The sequence below is a fragment of the Coenobita brevimanus genome, chromosome 6 (genome assembly GCF_032717465.1).
Source record: "Coenobita brevimanus isolate Jiangsu-jjx chromosome 6, ASM3271746v2, whole genome shotgun sequence".
Taxonomy (NCBI): domain Eukaryota; kingdom Metazoa; phylum Arthropoda; class Malacostraca; order Decapoda; family Coenobitidae; genus Coenobita; species Coenobita brevimanus.
Genome location: NC_136959.1, coordinates 60,483,411 through 60,494,270, shown reverse-complemented (window position 1 = coordinate 60,494,270; position 10,860 = coordinate 60,483,411).

Here is a 10,860-nt window from a genome sequence, read left to right as displayed (position 1 = left end):
TACGTGTGGGGGAAGGATCGGCAGCTGTACGTCCTTCAGCTGTAGGCCCTGGAGATCACGGAACCGCCACATCGGCCACTGTACATGTGGGGGAAGGATCGGCCACTGTACGTCCTTCGTCTGTGATCTCTGAGGTCTTCCCGGAGAAGAAGGTCCCTTGCGCGGCCGGCCTTTCACCTCTCGGCTGCATGGGACGCCCCTCTCTCACTCCCTCCAGGTGTGGTTCCCCCGAGGTACTACCGGAGTGGTGGCGCGGCCCTGTGTCGGCCCTGCCGCCTACCCCTGGTCAGTCCCGGTCTCTGACGGACGCCGGAAAGAAGAGGTGCCGCAGTCTGCCCCTGACGGCGCCCTTCACGAAAGGCGACCGCAGCACCCAGGCTCCCAGACTGGGCCGGCAGGCCCCAGAGTCCAGCCACTTGAGTTCTACTTCCCCAAGACTCTCTGCCCGGAAGAAGAGGCGACAGGCCAGCCTCCTGCAGCTGTTCGGCCCGAATCCAGAGGGCCGCCCTTCAGGTCGAGGCCCTGAGTTCAGAGGGCCTCCCTGCACCCCACCGACGAGGCTCCGCCACGAGGGCCTCTCAGATCGAGGCCCCCCCAAACGGGAGAGCCTCCCTGCACCCCCCTGACGAAGGAACCCCGGGCAGGGACGCCCCTACGAGCAGTCAACTGTCTCCTGCAGGAGGGATCCCCAGTAGAGCCCCCTCCCACGCCCGGGTGCCACTTGTGTTAAGCCCCAGGAAACAAGGGCTAGTAGTGACTTAAGTGTATCTCCCGTGACAGAGAAAAACTACGGAGACGTGAGTGAACAGTGATAGTGAAAGAGTGAGGTCAGAATAATATTAGTAACACAGTGAATTAAAATACCCAGGCAGAACAAGAAAGATCAGTGAACTCCAACATAGAACCTGAGCACAGAGAAAAGCCAAAAGATAATGAACATTGTCCCCTCGACTAAGTAACTTCCTCGAGTGTCGCGGCTCGTGCTAGAATCCATTATAGTAATACTCACTCTCTCGACCCTTGGCCCACTCCACCCATAGTGCATCAGGTCGAGATTATTAAATACACATTTTGCCTATAGACACAATACGGGTATATTGAACTTACGATCCACCAGCGAGATATAATTACAGAACTCTACCCGCTGCCTGTGCTGGGTGTGCTATATGTTATTGTGAAGTTAACTCTGTAACCCTGTCCCTATCATATCTTGTAACTCTTTGTGTGTATTGTCACAGTGTATTGAAATAAGCTAATAGATGTGTTAAGGTGTACTGCCTAGTTTTTATGCCCTGTTCCTTTGTGAGTGTTTTATTTCCGGTCCGGAAAGAGGACCCCGCTCAGTCGCGAGCGTTTTTGGCGCGAGAAGTCGCGTCAAAAACACCTCGCATAACAAATAGCATAAAGTTCCCCTGTGAGAAAACCCGCAACAGAAGGAAGGAATTAGAAAAGTAGACTCGGGAGAGACTACAGCAAAACCAGCCCTGCTAAGAGATTTGGAACCATCGGTAGAGATAGAAGTATCAGAAGTGAGAAGGCATGTTCAAGAAAATGGAAGTGGAGAGCGACAGGAGCCAAGAAGAGAGCAAGAACTAGGGAGAAAAGAAGAACAGACCACTGGAGGAGATAGAAACCAAGGGGGAAAAGAAACAGGACAGAGGGGAAAAATGGGTGGAAAGGTGAAACCAACAGATTGAAGAAGGGCGGGGACACGGTGGGAGAAATGAAGAAGGAGACGAGAGGAAGACTGAAAGAACAGCGGAGAGAGGGAGCAGGGCGGAGCAATTTATTAGAAGGAAACTGTAGCAGACGTGCATAACGCAACGGTAGGGAGAGAACGACAAGAGGAGAGGGGGAGGTGGGACGCCTAATTCGACGCAAAGGCTTGTGACCAGGGTTGACTGAAAGGCACTTAAGGCTAAACGAAGACCAGTATGATAAATGGAATTGATTTTTGAAAGAGTATGGGCAAAGGCAGAAAAAAAGACCTGACACCCATAATCGAGTTTAGAAAGAATATGGACAGAGTGGAGACAAAGAAGCATGGTGCGATCAGCGCCCTGCAAAAGATGAGACAGTTTGTAGCAAGTGAAGACGAGGAAAAGTGGAAGAACGAAGGAAAGAAACATGCGCATTCCAGTTTAACCTAGAGTCAAGGACAAGACCAAGAAAGGCTGCAGAAGATCGATATGGAAGAGGGGTGTCATACAGGCAAACAGGTGGTTGAGGTATAGTATGGGAATAGATCAACAACACTGCATATGACTTGGAGGGAGAGAAAAGAAAGGCCCAAGTAAAGGCTGCTGTAATGGCAGACTGAGTAATACACTGGAGATTATGGAGATCCAAATCTGCAGCGTAAATAGCAAAATCATCGACATGTAGAGAGACGGAAACAGTGGGAGGCAGGGAAGAGACAATACTGTTAATGGTAATGGGCAAAAACAGTAGTGCTGAGGACACAGCCCTAGGGGATTCATTCATGATGGGGGAAGACAGAGGTAGAGATGGGTTCTGAGGCAGAAATGGAAGGTGCGGAGGGAAAGGAGATCCATCCATCCACCCTTCATCCAATCCTACGTTGCCCCCCAGAGGAGCTTAGGAGACCGGGTCTAGGCAACTTGGTCCTGACATTTAAGTTGAGTGACCAGCCTCACTCATCCCTGAGTGGCATTACGTGAGCAATAAACCCCAACCATCTCTTGGATATAAACCTTCACTGACTTAGTCCAATGGAGGGCTGTAATAACCCACTAAACTGTCAGGTGACAAAATTTGGTTATATGGTTACCACCTGGCATAGTTAATTGATTTCTGGTGTGCAGGAAACTATTTGGCTTGTCACTCAGTGTAGAGTCACCCAAAGGCAGAAGGAAGAGGAAAGACAGAAGAGGGAGTGTGAAGTAACCCGTAGGCAGAAGGACGAGGAAAGAATGAAGGAAAGAAAAACAGAAAAGGATGGAGGAGAGGAAAGGGCAGACACCTGAGAGCAGCACTACATCGAGTGTGTAGATGGTGAGTGCTCCCACCTACCACAACTTGTGAAGAAAGACACCAATGTTACCACGAAGACCTAGGAAACGAAGACAAAGCAAAATATGATTTTGCCATGTAAACCTTTTCCAAATCAAGAAATATAGCAATGAAAGACCGGCGAAGGGGAAAAGGCAGACAGGATAAAATACTCCTCGTGAAGGAGGATTGAAAGTGCTATGAGCTTTTTAATATCCAAACTGTAAAGGAAAAAGAAGACAATGGGATTCAAAGTGCCACATAAGTCGACAGCTGATCATACGTTCAAGCAGTTTACGTAAACAACTGGTGAAAGCAGTGGAATGGTAGTCTTGAGGAAGGCGACTGGCTATGCCTAAGCCTAAGAAACGGTAGGATGACCACCACACACCAAGCTGTAGGAAAGAAACCCTCAAACCAAATTCTGTTGTAAAGGGCCAAGAGACAAGACATGATATAGGGAGAGAGATGTTTCAACATACGATAGTGAATACCATCGAGACCCTCACTGGAGTCTTCACCCAACAGGTGCGTGGACGACAACTCACGGAGGGAGAGAGAGAGGAACATTAATAGCCCCCTCGGCAGATGAAAAGGAATCGGGACAGATTTGGAAAGAGATTTAATACAGTGAAAATCTGGAGAAAGGTGGAAGCCTGTGATTACAAGACTAAAATAACTACCTAAAGCTTCAGCAACCAAAGATGCATCAGCTACAGAACGATCATCTAAAAAAAGAACAGGAGCCCGAGGCAGGATATGCTTACCAGAGATTCTACAGATACGAGACCAAAGTGCTGCAACGAGAATGTCACTGAAACTAAACAAAGGCCATCCAACTGTGATGTTTGGCTTCATGGACAGCATGGCAGAAACCAGCAGATGCAGGTTGAAATAAAGACTATGGGTACAGTCAGGTGTAGATCGTCAATCTATCTATCTATCTATCTACAGTATCTATCTATAGCCCGACGCCCTAATCCCGCAAAGGGTGGCAGCAGACAAAACGCCTCCAAGTCGCTCTGTCACCCACCATTTGACTACCCTCCCCCCAACTCACCCCCCCCTCCCTCATATACCTCTCAACTCCATCCCTCCACCTCATCCTCGGTCTACCCCTCCCTCTCCCTCCCTCCACTTCACCTACATACACCCTCTTAGTCAGTCTTTCATTCTCCATTCTCTCCACATGTCCAAACCACCTCAGTGTATTTCTCCTAATCTTCTCAACCACATCCACATCCAACCAACAACGTTCCTTCACTTCTTCATTCATCAACCTGTCCCTCCGTGTCACTCCATTCGCTCCTCTCAAGTAACTCATTTCCACTGCTGTCATTCTTGACTTGTTCCCCTCTTGCAAGGTCCACGCCTCGCTTCCATATGTCAGGGTAGGGATCACAATACTATCATGCAGTGACTTCTTAACTTCCATACTCACCTCCCTATTTCTCATCATTGCTTTCAGTGAACCATCAACCTTCCTTCCCTGCTGTACCCTTTCACGCACTTCATCCCCCAAAATTCCATCCTTACTCATCACACTACCCAAGTACTTGAATGCACTCACACACTCCATTTCCTCACCATCCAACCTCACTGTACATTCTGTGACTTCATTCCTCTTAAACACCATAACTTTACTTTTGTTTACATTAACTTTCAGCTGCCTCCTACACACTGTCCCAAATTCATTCACCAAACCTTGCAACTCCCATTCATCTTCACTCAACAATACTGTATCATCAGCAAACAGCAACACCGGAAGCTTCCAAATCTCACCCTCATTCATTAGAGCCATCCCCACATCCACTGCCCTACCTTGCACCTCCTTTACAACCCCATCCATGTATATATTAAACAGCCATGGAGACATCACACAACCCTGTTTCAGTCCCACACTGAGATAAAAAAATTCACTCAGCTCACTATCCACTTGCACCTTAGCCCTAGTTCTTTCGTACATACTCTTCACAGCATTCAACAATTTCCCATCCAGTCCATATATTCTTAATACCTTCCACATACCTTGCCTATCTATTCTGTCATAAGCTTTCTCCAAGTTCATGAAGGCAGCATACACTTTCTTTCCCTTCTCTAGATACTTCTCCACTAAACATCTTAGAACAAATATCTGATCTACACACCCTTTTCCCTTCCTAAATCCCCCTTGTTCTTCTCCAACTAGCTCCTCTCTCATATGCCTAACCCTATCAATGAGTATTCTACCATATATTTTACCAGTCACACTAAGAAGGCAAATACCCCTATGGTTACCACATACTTCTCTCTCCCCTTTTCCTTTATATAAAGGAACAATTATACCTGATTGCCAGTCCTCTGGAACCTTTCCCTCTTCCTAAGCCAATCTACACAACTTCCATATTCATTCTACAATGATCTCACCTTCATACCTCAGCATTTCACCACACACTCCACCAATTCCTGGGGCCTTCCCCAGCTTGATCTTCTTCATTGCTTCCACTACTTCCGTCCTACTGATCTCTTCCTCCCTCCTCTCATCTCTCCTCCCAGCCATTCCCCAACCACTTATACTCGCACTGCTGTCACTCTCTACATTCAACAAATCCTCAAAGTGCTCCTTCCATCTCCTCAATTTCTCTCTCTTCTCCACCAACAATCTATTATTCCTATCTTTCACTCCCCTACTATTTCCCCTTTCACACTGCCTTACTTTCTTTACCTCCTTCCAAAACAATTTCTTACTCTCCCTCCATTTCACACTCAGATTCCTCCCAAACTCTTCATCCACTTTCTTCTTACTCTCCTTCACCGGTCTCTTCACCTCCCTTCTCCTACTCATATATACCTCTCTCTTCTCTCTCTCATCTTCTCTCCTACCTCTACTCACTAACCATTCACTACAGTAGTTCTTTTTATGGTGTGGGGCACTAACCCACCACCAACCCTTTTAGTTGCCTCGTACGACAAGCAGGGATACTGGGGGGAGTATTCTTGAAACCCCCCCTACCCCCAGGGTAGTACATTTAACACAGAGGGCATGTTTGCATTCAGGAGTCCATCATGGCACAATTTTGGCCGCAGGAGGTCTAGTATTTCTAGGGATGGCAGTGAGGGCAGCTCCTGAAACATAGACCAAGAAAAAAGAAAGCAATTCATGGGGAGAGGAAAGGAGAAATATAAATGTCAAGAAAACCTCCCAGTAAACCAATGAGGTTGAAACCAAGTACAACACTCATTCCTTTGGAAGGGTGTTATTAATAACTCTTTTGCAACACCAAAATTTATCATGAAATACATGGTACCAGTTTTCGTTTTCATTTTTGAAGGCTCCAACGTACTTGCATGCATCGGCCTTGGTTACCCAATAGCAGCTCTCCATGCTGCTCAATCTCTGGCAGCCTCCCTGTTCGGTTCCTTAACCAAGGTCACACTTAATGACCTTGTCCTAGGTCTTTTTTGGTCTACCCCTCGCAACCCCACCCCTAATATTAACGCTTCTCACTTTTTGCACCCAACTATCATCCCCCATCCTCTCCACATGCCCAAACCACCTCAATCTACCTTTCCTCATCACAACACCAATACACTCCAGTCCCATCCTACCTCTCAACTCTTCCATCATAAACCTAGCTCCCCCAGGCCTTGCACTCAGGGATGCACTGCACACCCACCTAATCGTTGTCATTTCTCTATGTTTGAGCCTGCAAATATCCTCTTCCTTTACTGCCCAGGTCTCACTACCATACACCATTACACTCCTAACACATGCTACATACAAAGATCCCTTAGCACGTAAGGAAAAAAAAAAAAGTCTACCAATGTGTTAATAGCCAGACGCCAAGATCCCATAAGGGATGGCTGTTTGTTTTTGAGTTGTTTTACAGGGAGGGACACTAACCCTCGACCCACTTGTTGACACATAGGGAACATGTATGGGCTGGCTAAATGGCTACCACCAAACATTGTAAAAGGTTTCCTGGCTTACAGGAAACCATTAGGCTTGTCACAATGTAAAGCTGCCTAGAAAGGAAAAAGGAGTAATAAAAGGTAATGGAAATGATGGGAGAAATAGGAGGAGAGGAGGACAGAAACAGAAAAAGAATGATAAAGATGAAGGAAGAAGTAGGCAGCTCTACATCAAGTGGGTGGATGATGGTCACCACTACCTACACTAAAAATTGCAGTGCATTTAATAGTCTTCACATGACAACAGCATATTTTGATGTGTATACTACTTGGTTTCCTTGGTAATACTTCTTTATATAAAACTGATAGGTAGGGATTACATCATCCACTTACTTTATGTAGTACTACCTGCTAGTCAATCTACACTGAATGACATGCCAAATGATTTCTGGAAATCCAAGAAACTATTTACTATGCTGCGTGATAACCTTACAACAAGTCCTTGGGGTAGGGAGGGATGAATCTGTTGCATGTATTCCCTGCTGGCAAAAAGGAGGGGGATAGCAGGGATTAGTGGTCCCCACACCTTTAATTCTCATTTGCTGGCAAAGGAAAGGAATGCCATGGATGTGGGTCCTGTACCTACCCAGGCCCTATGAAAAACATGGGGGTTTGTATGGCCATGTGGAATGTGAGAAGCATAAATAATGAATGTAAGAGGGTTAAAGTGATACATATGTTGAAGAGTGATGGGTATACAGGGTAATGGAAGTGATAACAATGATAAGGTCATTTACAGGTATGGATGGCAAACATCATATCAACTTCTTCTTCCTTCAGGGTACTGGTAATCTACAGTAATTATATACAGTAAACTTCTTCAACTGAGCTAAATAAGAATCGAGTTTATTGTTTCCATAATATACTGTGCACATGATGATATGATTTTTGCTTTGATAATAAAAAATCACCTACTCTATATATGGGTATCAACTATGAGTTATTTAAGAGGAGCCTGTGGAGTCACATGGAGAGACAGGCTGACGAATGAGGATATAAAGGAGCGTTGTGGTGTTGATGTGGATGTGATAGGAAGCGTTATGAGGAACACACTGAGGTGGTTTGGCCATGTGGAGAGGATGGAGGGTGAAAGACTGACGAAGAGAGTGTATGTGAGTGAGGTGGAGGGGGAAAGAGGGAGGGGGAGGCCGAGGATGAGATGGAGGGATGGGGTGGAGAGGTATATGAGAGAGGGGTGTGTGAGCTGGGAGCAGGGGAGTGAAATGGCGGGGGACAGGGCGACTTGGAGGCGATTTGTTTGTGGCCACCCCAAACGGGATTGAGGCGTCTGGCAATAGATAGATAGATAGAACTATTCTGAAATTGAATACAGTATGGTATTTACACCTCTTACCTTCTAAAATAAAGATGAAGAGGGATGTCTTCCCATGGTGGCACCCATATAACTGGGTGATTCTGCTGCCTAGGTATACAGACATTCCTCAGTTGCCCCCTATTGGTGAACTGCTGAAGAAGGGCAGTTTCAGTCTTCAGTCCACTGGGTTCACATCTTGATGAGCCTGGGGCTGCAACAGCAACACTGACCCCACTAATTTTCCTGTTTACTTCATTCTTCCAAACACCTGACAATTACATATACAGCAGTGTAAGAAGGGTTCTTCATAGGAAATGGGTTAATGGTGATCACCAGACAATCTCTCAAAACTCTTCTCCCCCAACCCCCACCTACCAGGGATGAATGACCATGACAAAGCTACCTCCTGTCTAATTTAACCATCTCTCTCTTTCTCTCTCTCTCTCTCTCTCTCTCTCTCTCTCTCTCTTTTAATCTGTGTCCAGTACTTATCATATCCCTGATGAGACAATACCCTCAGCCTTACAATTCAGAAATCCTACTCCACTCTTTTCATAAGCTTCATCACCATTAAGAATTCTATCCATCCATCCATCCATCATCCAATCCTACCTTGCCCCATGAGGAGCATAGCAGCCAGGGGCTAGGCATGTTGGTCCTGACATTTAAGATGATAGTGACCAGCCTCACTTATCCCTGAGTTGTATTACATGAGCAATAACCCCTACCACCCCTTGGACATAAACCTTCACCGGCTCAATCCGAATGGAGCGCTGCAACTGCCCACTAAACCACCAGGTGCCATAATTTGGTTATATGGTTGCCACCCAGCATAGTAAATGGTTTCCTGGTGTACAAGAAACCATTTGGCTTGTTGCTCAGTGCAGAGTCACCCATAGGCAGAAGAATGAAGGAAAGAAAGGCAAAAGAGGGAGTGTAATGTCACCCTCAGGCAGAAGGACGAGGAAATAATGAAATAAAGAAAGACAAAAGAGAAAGGAAGGAAAGGAGGGAGGAGAGGAAAGGGAAGACACCTGAGACCAGCACTACATCGAGTGAGTGGATGGTGAGTGCCCCCACCTACCACAATTAAGAATTCTACCGTACAATAATTCTTCTCAAAATTAGAAGGGTGAGATGCTTGCCTCCTGGTTTAAAAACAGTCTATTATACAACAACCACATAACTGTATGATGAGTGTTTACAGTTCTGTCTATTTAGGGGTTACAAAAATATAACTTCACAATGAATCATGTTGCAGAGTAGACAAACATAATACAAAATTACACAAGTGTCAGCATATACAGCCATACATATATTTATTTTTCCGCTATTGACAACTATGATAATACTCTGCCTAAACTACATACATTTCATGGAGATGCATCATTTCTATTCAGCCAAAGAACTGTTACAAAAGGAATGATCACATTAATTGAAAGGTGTGGATATTGGTCAACAATACATTAATAAGAATACATACTTTGCATAATGGTTAATAGTGACTCAAACAAGATTAAAAGCTTCTGGATCGGAATAAGCATTGTCATCATTCAGTACTGTACAATGGAATTGTAAAAATTAACATTTTCGTAATATACAGGCAACCATTCCTCTTGTATATATTCTTTGGTATTAGCAGTCCATATGAACACTTAGGGATGAGAGGTGTTGCCTCTGGACTGAAAGCACCCACTCCCAAGGATTTCAGCAAATCTGAGCATCAAGTGGCAGTTATAAAAATATCAGGACACATTGATATCCATCGTGTGTACAGCTGAACACAAATGCAAGATGATACATTCACCTCTGGAAGATCCTTGCTTTAACGTTGTTATACTATATATATATACATATATATTTATATCTGCAAAAATAAATAGAGATGAAAGTTCAACAATACATTCAGTTGCACAGTGTTGTGACCATTCATCCTTATCACCTAAAATGCTGAATGTGCTCAAATTGTTTAAGGTGGGTTAGATAAAGCTCTTCAAATGAGCTATAATAAGCTTTGTTGCATTAACCCAGCATTTGAAGGGAGCCAAAAGTCTTGAATGATAAGGTAGACATATGAAGAATCAGGTACAGAAATTTTTCCAAGCTTCATGTCAAACGATGAATTCGCCCAGAGGGACAAGGCAATTAATTGACTGACAAGTGTGCAAAATCACACAACAAAATACTATGATAATGGAAACCGTCATCCTTCATGGGTGTCAGTTACCTTAAAATAAATTCTAAACTAGAATACATTTGATAGTGATTGATAAACCCTCCCCCCCTCCTTCCTTATTTTTAACAAATCAACATACAATTACTCATGTGAAACATCCTCCATGGTCATGTAGTCTTTTAATAATTAAGAGGAAGAAGATGTTCATGATACACACTACTGATGACTAGATGGATAATCAAAGTAATATTAATCATCATCAGTGTGCATCACAATCATGGTCCCAGCAGCTGCTATGACAGCAAATATTTATATATTTAGGATATGATTGGCAAGTGCTGAAGAAAGCAATACTGACAAAAGTACCATAAATAAGAAAAACATATTATTGTAGGGACTGAAAATT